Here is a 12,545-nt window from a genome sequence, read left to right as displayed (position 1 = left end):
GCTCCAGGCCATGCAGGAATGTCTACATGGCTATTTTTAGTGCGGGAGCAGGAGCCTTGTGAGCTGGCGTCTGTAGACCTGGGCTCTGAAACTCACAGCCCTGTTTTGTTTGCCATGTAGTCTCCACTCCCCAAAACTGTCAGAGATACCCACTTCAGACTGTTATAGTCCTTGGGAAACCCCACAGCCACGGAGTTGGAATGGTATTATTTTCACTGCACGCTCAAGTTTGAGAGCACAGATAAATTGCACATGGGCCCCACCCTAAAGTGATTCTAATTATAGTAACTAAGGCTCCAAAATTATGAGTCGTTACTATTTTAAGAATTTCCCAGGCATCAAGGCCTTTCAGAAAAGATAGGACAGAGGGCTAGGAGAATAAAAACGTGAGGTCTAACAGCTAGATTTCTGCAGCCTTTCACAAAATGACAGTGTGTGTCCTTATTTTGTAACATGTTCCAATCAAGATTGTTGTAAACTGGCTTTGAAACAGAACAAGTTCCTGTTAATTAAGATGGTCAACACTGGATATGTGTCTACGGTAGCTAATGGTTTTATACTGCGTTTCAAGTTCTAGATGTATAGAGATCTAAAATGAGACCAAGAGTGCAAGCCTTTAGAATTACACTCGGTCTATAGAGTTTGTCATAAATGTAGAAGTTTGTTAGGTAGTTAGGAGTGTTAATCAGATCCTGGGGCTAATATAATTCATGAGGAAGTAGGTTCAACGGATTGATTACTATAGCTCCATTAGGGAATTGGCATGTAAGTAATTGACCAAACTGTCATGTGTGTTAGCTTTGGATTGTGTTTTCCTCTGTTGTATTAGCAACACCGGAGTTGATAATCAAATGGCACAAGTGAGGCCCTATTCTGAGGGAATCTTAGTCAAAATCTAAACAAAGTCACCTTCCTGGAATAGTGATTAAATATATGTTTTGTTTTCCATTGCAGTTGTGGTTTTTTATTCTGAAAACCTGGATGGTTATCATATTGACCAATGTTCTAGTTTGTTACCAAAGTTATAGTCCAGTACTATTTTTTTTTCCTTTTCATGTATTATTCTAGTAGTTGCTGTTAAGGATAGTTAATAAAACTCTATAAAATTAAATTAATCTCTTGAATCCTTTTTCTTTAGTTAAGCAATGAACTCTAAGCAAGAAAGGTGATAGAGGTAATCAGTTAAATAGTTGGCTTAATTAAGGTTTGTTTTGTACCCTTTCTTTGTTAGACCATCTAAAAATTAAAGAGATGGTACTACTGTGTTTTTTCTGTGATTTTAATTTGTGATGCAGATAAACTGACAATTTCCCTACGTAGTTTTGCTGTAGCCTTATAATCCATTTAGCGGGCTTTTTGCCTGTGATGTAGTTTTAAAGAGGCTTGCACAATCCACTTTATGGTTTTAAAGCAGTCTTGTCTGTTCGCTCCTGCTACAAATGCAAGACAGAATTCTGCAATGTGTGCTCCTTAGCTATGTTCAGCCTGAGATAATACAAGTCTTTGTGACTCATCCCTGGAGATCCAAGTTTGCCTGATGCCAAATCTAGAAAATGTTGTAATTTGAAAGTTGGTTTTCGGGTAAGGCAAGAGCAGCTTGTTCTTTCATGCCTTACTAATCTGGAAAGTTGTGCACCAGTTGATATGGTATCTTTACACACACCTTCGGGATTATTTGTCTCTCTCCAGATTTGATTTATGTATGTATTTACGTATCATTTATGTAACTGGCATACATGATAGAGCTGAGGGCATGCTTTCTGTAGCTAATGAGAATTGTCACCTGTCCCCTACACTGCCTCCATCAAATATATTAGCACGAAAAAGCTTTTTGGAAACATCAATTCAATTAAAATGTTACATTATCAGGGGACTAATCCTGGAATCTATAGATAGTCCCTTTCAGGTTTAGGCACTAAATATCCCAAATTTCCACATACTCAACAGGAATTGCAGATTGAGGTGGGCAAAAGTTTTCAGCTGAAACAGCTTTTTTCACCAAACAAATGCACATTCAGGTTGACTGAAACATTTCACTAGTTCATGTCAAATTCCCTGAATTGTTTTAGCCAAAGAAATTAAAAAAAAAAAGTCAGAACATTTTTATATTTGTCAGCTAAAAATGACTTTTTGTTTCAAATTCTGTATTAAAAATAAACCTACACCAAAACAAAATGCTTTTTTGGCTCTGAATTTTAAAAAATAGCTTGGTTTGGCCACTGAACCAAAATACCCATTTTTCGCACCGCTCTAGTTGCAGCTACGCAGTCCTTCTCACAATCCTCGTGCAGTTCTGGAATGAGAACATAAGACTTTTTCAATCTGTCAGTGACAATTTAGGCATTATCTTGAGAGAAGTTTCTAGAGAGCTGGGCACAGAGTGATACTGAAGTAGGAGAAATGCTGGGCTCTCCGGGGTGGTGAAGGAGAGAAATGTTCCTGGTGAAAGAGAAGAACACCCTCCCCTACACAGCCTTCAGAATGTGACGAGGAGAGCCGGAGTATCTGAAGAAAGCTTTCGAAACAGTATGAAAATTAGAAACAAGAGCTTCAGGCTTGATTTGTCACACTTTGTAATCGGACATTTAGGTGTTGATGCAAAAGCACATTAAGGTCAATGAGAGTCTTTCCTTTAACTGCAGTAGTGTTTGGGTAAGCCCTTGCCTCCAAACTGTAGAACCCTTTCTCATGTGAGTTGTCCCAGTGGGACATCTTGTGGAAGAAGAAATAAGTCTCATCTTTCCATTGGCTTCACTGAGCAATGGATCCAGCCCTACCTCTCATGGAAAGTGCAAGAGGATCTTTAGTTACTCTGAGGGCTTGTCTGTACAGAGATGTTACATCAGAATACCTTTGGTTAGTTTGTCTTAAAATACCTTACAGCCACATACAACCATTTATTAAAGCAAATTAGTTGGTGTTGTAGGTCCCAGTAAGTAAACCTCTCTGGCATGGAAGTAACTCCACTTCACAGGGAGTTTGTTCGCTTTAAGGTTCATGTGGATACATTCCTAACTGTTCTGCTTCTGCCAGTCCTCCAACTGCTCTTGAACAGTGTATTGCTTCCCACCTGGGATGACCTGTCTTGGTATCTGCGTGCCCTGCATTGCTCAAAGGTCATCTCGACCCATTGTCACCTCTCTGTTTAAATGCTGGCATGCAGCTATGAGTGCCCCTTTTCAATACCAGGCAGTAGTAAGTTCACATATCCATCATAGCAGCCATGTCCCCACCCACCCGTGCTTCCATGTGGACCCCTTCCGAGGTAGGACTTGATTGTCCTCTGTGGAGAGCTGCATGTTCTGCAGAAAAGGACCTAGGGGTGACGGTGGACAAGAAGCTGGATATGTGTCAACAGTGTGTCCTTGTTGCCAAGAAGGCTAATGGCATTTTGGGCTGTATAAGTAGGGGCATTGCCAGCAGATCGAGGGACGTGATCATTCCCCTCTATTCGGCATTGGTGAGGCCTCATCTGGAGTACTGTGTCCAGTTTTGGGCCCCACACTACAAGAAGGATGTGGAAAAATTGGAAAGAGTCCAGTGGAGGGCAACAAAAATGATTAGGGGGCTGGAGCACATGACTTATGAGGAGAGGCTGAGGGAATTGGGATTGTTTAGCCTGCAGAAGAGAAGAATGTGGGGGGATTTGATAGCTACTTTCAACTACCTGAAAGGGGGTTCCAAAGAGGATGGATCTAGATGGGTCTCAGTGGTAGCAGATGACAGAACAAGGAGTAATGGTCTCAAGTTGCAGTGGGGGAGGTTTAGGGTTGGATATTAGGAAAAACTTTTTCACTAGGAGGGTGGTGAAGCACTAGAATGGGTTACCTAGGGAGGTGGTGGAATCTCCTTCCTTAGAGGTTTTTAAGGTCAGGCTTGACAAAGCCCTGGCTGGGATGATTTAGTTGGGGATTGGTCCTGCTTTGAGTAGGAGGTTGGACTAGATGACCTCCTGAGGTCCCTTCCATATTCTATGATTCTATGTTTGGTCTTATCTGGAGAAGAGTCACCACTATGCAGACATCTACAGGGCATTGTCAGAGTAAATGAAGGCAAGGGGGCACTCCCAGAGCTAGTCTCCACGCCGAGTCAAAGGAAAGGAGCTCTGGCGGAAGTACCTGAGGACAGGAGCTCCGGTAATGCTCCCACTGCCTGTCCATGCTATGAGGAACTGTACTGCGAGCAATGCTACCACTGAACCTGAAAATGCTGTGCTAGATAGTTACCTACCAAGCACCCCAGACAGCATGGCCAGCATCCAAAAACCCACCAAAACTCCCTTGATGCCATGGGGTCCAATCAGCAGGAGATTTATCAGGGCTGCCAAGAACGATATGACCCCCAAATTTGGAGCTTACACAAGAACTCCATGTAGACACGCACACTGAAACTGCTGTGCTGGATTGCTGTGTCAGGACCCAGCATGACAATGCAGAGAATGGGAGCTGTATCAGTTAATTTTATGTCTTGTATTATAAAGCAAGTGCATATGGGGCTTTCAATGAATTTCCCAGTGCTGCCATTTTGGACAGAGCTAGGCATCTCATTCTGCCTGCTTGGCATTTTAACCCTCTTCCCCCACTGCCAGCGTGCTGAAAATAGTGTTCTCACCAGACACTTAATGCTTTAAAGTTATTTCCCTGCAGTATCCACAACCATCGCCCACACTTGCTGTCCCCATAACTCCCTTCCTGATCTGCTTGCTGTCCCGCTCCCTCCACCCCCATCCTCCCACCACACAGCCTCCCTCACCCACTCCTCCTCCTCTGGCTGCTCAAGGTGTCAGCACCATGGGGGTAACAAAATCAAACTCATTGCATGCCAAGCATGTTTAGAGTAGCAGCACCTACAGAAAGAGAAAAGCAATAGTAAAGTTACATTGGCTCAGTTTCATTAATGCACTCGGCGTTTAGCAAAGCTGAGATTTCATGAGGTAAATGGCCCAAATCATGCTACAGAGACATTTCAAAAGATAGAGTTTGAGGCACTAGAAGGCATTTGGGATGAGAACAACTACTGCAGCATCTATTAATTTTGCAGCACATTTTATGCCGAACTGTAGGCGTCATAAAAGAGAACATAAGGCAAAGATGGTGCTCTGTTTTGGCATGCACATTGCAAGGCAAAGTAGCTCTCTAGGGCTGCCCATATAGCTAGTGTTTCCTTTCCCTTCCTGCACCAACTAGGGGGTGGGCACACCGTTCTGGTAAATGGTGCATATCTTCATGGTTTGCCCATTGCCTTTTATGTTCCCTCAGGGTAACATCCTCCAGGGTACGAACAGCCTGCCAAGTTGCACATGCAATTACTAACCTGCTGACTGCTGCTCCCCCCGCACCTGAAACCAATATGGCCACTCAAACACCCAGCCTTTGCTACGGGGGCCTGTATTATGGGGAGGTGATTTGGAGATTGTCTTACCCTCTTGAAGCAAACCCAAGAGTGGGAAGAGAAGATGGGAACGGTATTTCAAATTTATAGGAAAAGATACATTTTTATCATTGTTGGCATGGAGACTAGGAATGGAACAATAAGTACTTCTGCTTTTTCTGAGCATTGGCAATGCCACACTTCAGGTGATGTTGGAGTTATCACTCGTAGAGAGGCTGACAAAACTCCACTTCAAACAAACAGAACAAGTCAAGAGAGGATCAGTTCCAGGAATGAGTGAATTCATCCCAGCCGAGGGCCACAAAGGCAGACTTGTGGAGGGATGGTTTCCTGGAGCAGTCTCAAAGAATCAGAAGGGAGTGTTCCTCCCTTAGCTGTATCACTATGGTATCAACAGTTCTGTGAAACCATAGAGCCAATTCCATCCCCCTGCCCAACTGCAAATGCAGGCTTGCCATCCCGTCTGTATGAATGGCTGCCATGGTCAGAATGTCCCCCATGCTCCCTGACAGCAGTTCAAAAATTGGCCAAGTTGATGTATGCTGGGAGAGGAATCATGGGAGTTTTAGTTTGATCCCCACTCCCAGAATCCCTGTCATTTCTGATAGGCATCCCACAATGCACCAGGAGAAAAATCTTAGTGCATAGAGCTGAGCGGCGGAGCATTGCGCTGTGGGATAGCTCCCCAGAATGATGAGTGGTGGTTAATTCAAGCAAGCACAGAGCTATGCAGATGCAATGGCCAACAAGGAAAGTATCTAAGTCTGTCATAACAAAGTCATGTGGATGCACTTCAGTTTGATATCATTAAATCACTGCATTTAGAGCTAACAAACCAATCCAATGCAACCTCCCCAGGTAGACTTGGCCGATGACTGTTCAGAGCCTTCTGGTTTTTACATTTCATTTGAAAGTCAGACGTCTTTCCAGCAGCTCAGTTCTAAACTCTAGCAACAGTGTCTCCTAACGCCACGCTGGAATGTTGGCGCTGTACTTTCTACAAAGGGGAAAACGCCACTTACAAAATCCCTAGTGTCATCCTACAGCACAACTTGTAACTTCCTTGAAGGTCTCCCATCCAAGTAGAGAACCTACTCAATCCATCTTCATTTATAGGGGATAGGATCACAGCCTGAGGTGGAAGGGTCTTTGTCATTATTACTGTACTCAGAACATTATTTTCCATGCTGTATGGAGGAGTGGATTCATTCTTACTTTGAAACTATATTAATGCTACAAAAAACTGTCATGCCACACACAGACAAGCTATTTAGAAATGCAACATGTCTTTTTAATAGAGTTTAGTCATTTTCTAAATGTTAATGGCCGTATTATCATCTAGCAAGGCAGGGGCTTCCCTGGGGGGGTGCTGTAACAGAAACAGCTCTCTGCTTGAACATTGAACATGCTGGCTATGTGTTACATTTATACATGGAAATTAGCCTTGTGTATTTGATTTTTCTGACATTGATGCTTTTCTTTGCAATTTCGTATCTCCTGGGTGCTGACAGAAAAGTTCAAGGCATCATGAATCACTGGTGGCCATTTTGCTGCTGTCTATGATGACAAAGGTGCGTAGTTATCAGTTTTGCCAGGCAATGAATGCATTGCAATTTGCAGTGGTGGCGAGATGAAGAACTGTAAACACCACCTGAAGTACGCGTTTTACTTGTTTGAATTTTGTTCTAGACATGTTGAGACCATTCGTTTTAATACCATTCTTTTTTAAACTGATAACTGGTTGAAATAGTATTCTGCACTGGATCTTTGAAGATATTGGTTTTCATTTTATTTTGAATCTAGCTAGGATTTGGATGAAAAGATGTCAGTCTCTCTTACTCAGGAGGCATGTATTAAAGGAAACAGCTGCTAGCTACAGAGAAACAGACAGGCTTCCAGGACGTTTGAGTTCTATCTATATCTCCCATCTTTTCCAGGGGCCATACCTTGTCTAAAATGCTTTATAACACACAGAGGCATCTCTGAATAATATACTGCAAGTATCACTATTATTTCTTTATCTATACGGGTACTCATATGGCTCTCATCACCATTATAGCTGGCATTTCCCAGTATTTAAAAAATGGCATTTTTCTCCCTCTCTTCCTCCCCTGTCAAAGAGAAGCAAGTGTAGAGGGTAATTTTTTTGTTGCTATTTATTTGTTATTAGTTGGATTCCAGTAGTGCCTGAGGTCCCAGCTGGGCTCAAGGCCCCATTGTGCTAGGTTATACATACACATAATAGGAGATGAAGTAAATTTTTCGAAAGTGCCCAAATGATTTAGAAGTCTAGGTTCCATTTTCAAATGTGATTTAGGCACTTAGGAACCTATCTAAGTCTTAATAAAAGTCAATGGTCCAGGCTCCTAAGGCCAGATTCTCTAAGGATATGCGTACACAGCCATGAGCCTGGGCTCAAGCCTAAACCCCCTTGCGTCCATACACCAATTGTGCGAATCTAGGGCTTGGTCCCAGACTCCCAGGGCCCTGCAGGGCTGGAGGGTCCAAACCTCTGTTAAGTTGGGACCGAGGGTTCGAGCCCTATTGCTTTCCTGTGTGCATGCGGCCCCGGCTTGACTCGGGTGCTGGAAGTCCTCCAGATGTATCCCAGAGTTCCCGGCGGCAGAGGAGCAGAGCTGCCGGAAGTGCCATTACTGCCTGGCGGAGCGCGCTCACCCTTCCTGCTCTGGCTCCTCCTCACTGCTCTGCAGAGCTTTCCTGGAGCAGGGAGCAAAGCTGACAGCCACTGGGACGTTGGGGTTCCTCTTTCCCCCAGGCTGCTACTCCCCCTCCCTGCGGGTCAGCTGCTTGGTCCCACTGCACTCTCTAGCCCTTGCTGCCCCCTCCCCGAGGTTGCATGTGCAGAGGTGCCCGGGTCACGTGCCCTGTGAGGGCAGTGAGTGGGAGTATTTGATCTTAGGTCTTGCTTTGCCTTTGACTTGTCTGTGTCATACAAAAAATAAAAATAAAAAAAATCAAAGTCTGTGGGAAAGACATTAAGGCCCCAAACACTCAGGCACATATTTAATGTTGGTCACTTAGCCATTGGAAGCTATGGGATGACTCATGTGAGTAAACTTACGCACATGCTTAAGAGTTGGCAGGATCAGGGACTTTGTGTTAAAAGGACAATTCCCACTCCATGCCCATAGACGGACCAGGATGCTGTAGAATTGATCTCCTTCCTTGTCTCCCTCTCATCATCATCATCTTTGTTCAGATTTACTTTGGCTGCGGCACCACAGCAGGTCTCTGCAGGGCCCTGTTTTGATGGAATTCTGTTCTCTAAATGCAGTTTATTTTGTTGTGATAATGTCCTGTCTAGTCTGGGTGAAGTGTCATGAAATGCTGAACAGAAAGTAACATTTTTCTCCAGAGGCTTACCAAATCTCCAACAGCTGTTCGGTGCAGATTTCTTCTAACAACCGAAATGGTTTGTTGTTCAGTCTCGTCAAGGGAGTTTTAATCAAAATGAGTGTTAAATGTCTTCCCTACAGCAATTCTTCATATAAATATTGAAGAGGTCTGAGAAAAAATTAGATCTATCTCTCCCCTCCCCCCGCATCCCTGCCCCCGAAACACGACAAGTTACAGATGCATTACTTCAGGCTACAGAGTTCCTGAGGTTAATGCATGTCTCCCCCCCCACACACACACCCCTCCACACCCCTGTCTGTGATTTCATTTTCAGAATCCCTTTGATTTCCTTAAATGACTCCTCTCCTGGCTCGCAACTTCTCCACCCCTTTGGACAGTCTAAAACACCACTGGTAAAGACATCTGTGCCTGCCATTTTGACTGCATCACTCCTTCTGTGGCTTTCTGGCTTTCGCCTCATTAGATTCAGGTTCCTTGTTCTCAACTTCAGGGCCCGCAGCAAGTCACACTCCCCCACCCGGAGAGCTGAGAGCAGACCTATGATAACTGAGTTGGTAGTAAATCTCTTATCATCCCTGTGGGCCAGTAAATGACGAACACACACACACACACACACAGATTGTGGTCTGCTTTGTACCTCAAGTAATGGAGCTTCCTGCACTTGGAACAGTTTCTGTTTTATTGTCTGCTAAGCACCCTCTCTCTTTATAAACCATGTCTTCCAGAAATCCTTCATCCCTTATTATCCTCACCAATCACTTCTTCACACGCTCCTTCACTTATATTGTAGTCTTGTCTCGCCTTTGGCTTGTCTCTGTCCGTCCATAAGCTTTTTGCTGCAGGATGCATGCCTTGCTCTGTGTTTTGTAAAGTTCTGTGTTTATTTTTGGCTATACTCTGCCACAAAAGAAAAAAAATAGGAAAGTTTATCTATTGGGGGATGCTATTGAACTCCTGTATTTTATCTTCCATCCTAAATTCACTTTCTTTTCAAAGGTGCATAGGAGGGTAATATGACTTTCTAGAAGCTTTATAGTAGTACCAATTTTGGCAATAAGCCAATAGCTCAGCTATTCCACTCTATGTCAAACCGACGTCACTGCATGCAACAGTAAAGTGAAATGAAACATAAAAATTATGAAGTAATAATCATAATAAAAATCAATAACTATGTCATTCCTTTGAATAGCTCAGGTAGTTAGAGTTCAGTGCCTACCTTTAAAATGGCTACAGGTGGGTTTTTAAAAAAAAAACAGTTACACAAGGCAAATAGAAATATACTGGGCCAAATTTTCAAATTCAAGTGCCTGAAGTAAGTCACTGAAACCTGTAGTTAGGTGTTGAACAAAGCTCTGATCCTCAGACTTCTCCATGCTGGAGGACAAAGCCTGCAGGGAGGCTCTTTGGGGGTGGAAGGTTCTACTCACAGCAAAGCGTTCACAGCACTGGAGCCTAAATTTTTCAGCAATGCCAAACGCTCCCTGCAGCTCCCTAATGTGAACATTGGAGACATCACTTTAACAACAATGGGGAAGGGGGGGAGAGATGTTCTCTAGCTACAGTCAGATGCTAGAAGATAAATTATCATGGTTTATGTGAATATTGACAGCGAATACGTGCTGCTCAGCTATTATAAATGTTTGAGAGAATACGATTTGCAGAGGTACCGAACCAATGAAACTTGAAATGTAGTGTTTCTAATTCCGCTTGTTAACTTATTAGCGAATGCAAGACATTAATACTGTAATTAAACATTTATCACTTACTATAAATTCTCAGCGATTAAATGACAGCTAGATTTTTATACTTTGAGGTGAGAAGTCCTCTTATTTATGGGCTTGTAACTCATTAGTTAACGAGAAACTCTTAATCTAAACCTCAGGTAACAGTTAAAGTAAGGAATTATGTCAAATTAACTCCCAATACATGTTTGATAACAAAAAGGAGCATATGGTATGAATGAGGAACATGACAATCCACTTGACATTGAATTATCAGCTATTAAATACCAGAGATAAACCTAAACCAAATCCATATACCTGAACAGTCAGAACTTTGAGGTGGGAGCATTTGGAGCTGCAAGGTGCTCAGCTCTTTGGAAAAACAGGCCACCTACTTAGATACTTAATATGGATTAAGCCACCTAATTTTAAGCACTAACTTCTGAGAATCTTGACCTTAATATATTCGACATCTCGGACCTGATAATGCTTTTACTGAAGTCAGTGGTAAAACTTCTGTTGACTTCAATGAAAGGAAGATTGGCCCCTAGCACGGGTCTTAAAATAATCATCAAAATTCAGGACCATCTCAAAACAGATGCTTATTGGAGTTAAGATGTGCACGTATCCACTCATCCTTTGATAACATGTAAATCCATGAAGTACCTGATTTTTATGCTCAGTACATTCAGTATCTGTTGAAGATGAACTAAGGTCTATATGGCAATTAATTCAGACTGCTTGATATTAATTATGTAACCAAGCATGCTAATTCACTGTTACCTGAATTGCCACAAAAAAAAAAAAAATCAGAATGTGATGTAATTAACTGTGCCACAGATTATCAGCAGTAAAACAGGCCAGATGTGTGATGATTTGGGGATGGGAATATTCCTTTTTAGGGAGCTGGTCTGAAAATGCAACTCCATTGCAATCGAAGTACTTCACAAAAGCATGTTGATTTTGCCAAAATTTCATTTACAAGAAAAACAAACATAAAAAAAGTTACAGCAACACATCTTTGGAATGAAATGTTTTGATTTTTCATTTGAAACGGCTTCCTGTTTCAATTTTTAAAATTTTGTGTTATGTACATTTTTTAAAAGTTGGATTGGGTTGGAATTAAATGTTTTAATCATTCTGTGATGGGTTAACTACTCATCGTGGAGATGTTTCCTTGAGGTTCATCTGCGGAATATTTCTCAGCTGGTCTGATGCCCCCTCCTTTGGTTGCTCACCATGATATGTGTGTGTGTGTGTATGTGTCTGTCTGTCTGTCTGTCTCTTTCTGAAGTCAGTTGCTCTCTCTTCATAACTTAGTCCACCGACCTGGTCACTATTGTCCTCTTCTTGTGGGGTAACAAAGGCACACTGGACAAACTGTCTCAGGCAGGCTTCTGATAGACTGCCCAGTCTGTGCCACTTTCCTTGTGGCCATGAGGGGAACCCTGGCCTGCCCACTACTCCAGATTCCAGCCCAGAGACCCTATGCCCAGTAGCCACAGTCTGCTCAGTCTCTGGCCTTGCTGCTGGTTCCCTGCACTCGTTCCTATCTTTCTTCGCTATCTTCTGGCTCTATCATGGGTTACCATTGGCGCTTCCTTTGCTCCATGTGGATACTTCACCCCAGTTCAGATTCTTGCCAGAGTCTATAGTCCAAGGCAGGATCCCAGGGCTTATTCTCCTCACAGAATCATAGAATATTAGGGTTGGAAGAGACCATTTGAACTGTGCCCTCTTACTTCATCTGGAGCAGGATCTGGTCCTGGCTCTGTAGACAAGTGAGTCTGTAGGATATGAGAGCACAACTCTTCCTCTCTTTATAGGCCTATCCCAGCTCCTCCCACGGCTGGGCTTCATCAAACATTAGGCCTGGTCAGTCCTTGGCTTCCCTCCAGGTACAGCCTGTCGCGGGGTTAATTGGACTATTTTGCCTGTTCAGCCCCTGTGTGGGGTGGACACCCCATCACACATTTGGGGGGAAAGTATTCCTTTGTGCAGAATTTCTATATTTTCAGGTTTTGTTCCAATTCAAAACAAAGCCAGATTTTGAAA

Source organism: Terrapene carolina, unplaced genomic scaffold, assembly GCF_002925995.2.
Source record: "Terrapene carolina triunguis isolate 2854851 unplaced genomic scaffold, T_m_triunguis-2.0 Scaffold136, whole genome shotgun sequence".
Classification (NCBI taxonomy): domain Eukaryota; kingdom Metazoa; phylum Chordata; order Testudines; family Emydidae; genus Terrapene; species Terrapene triunguis.
Note: the sequence above shows the minus strand (reverse complement) of the source record.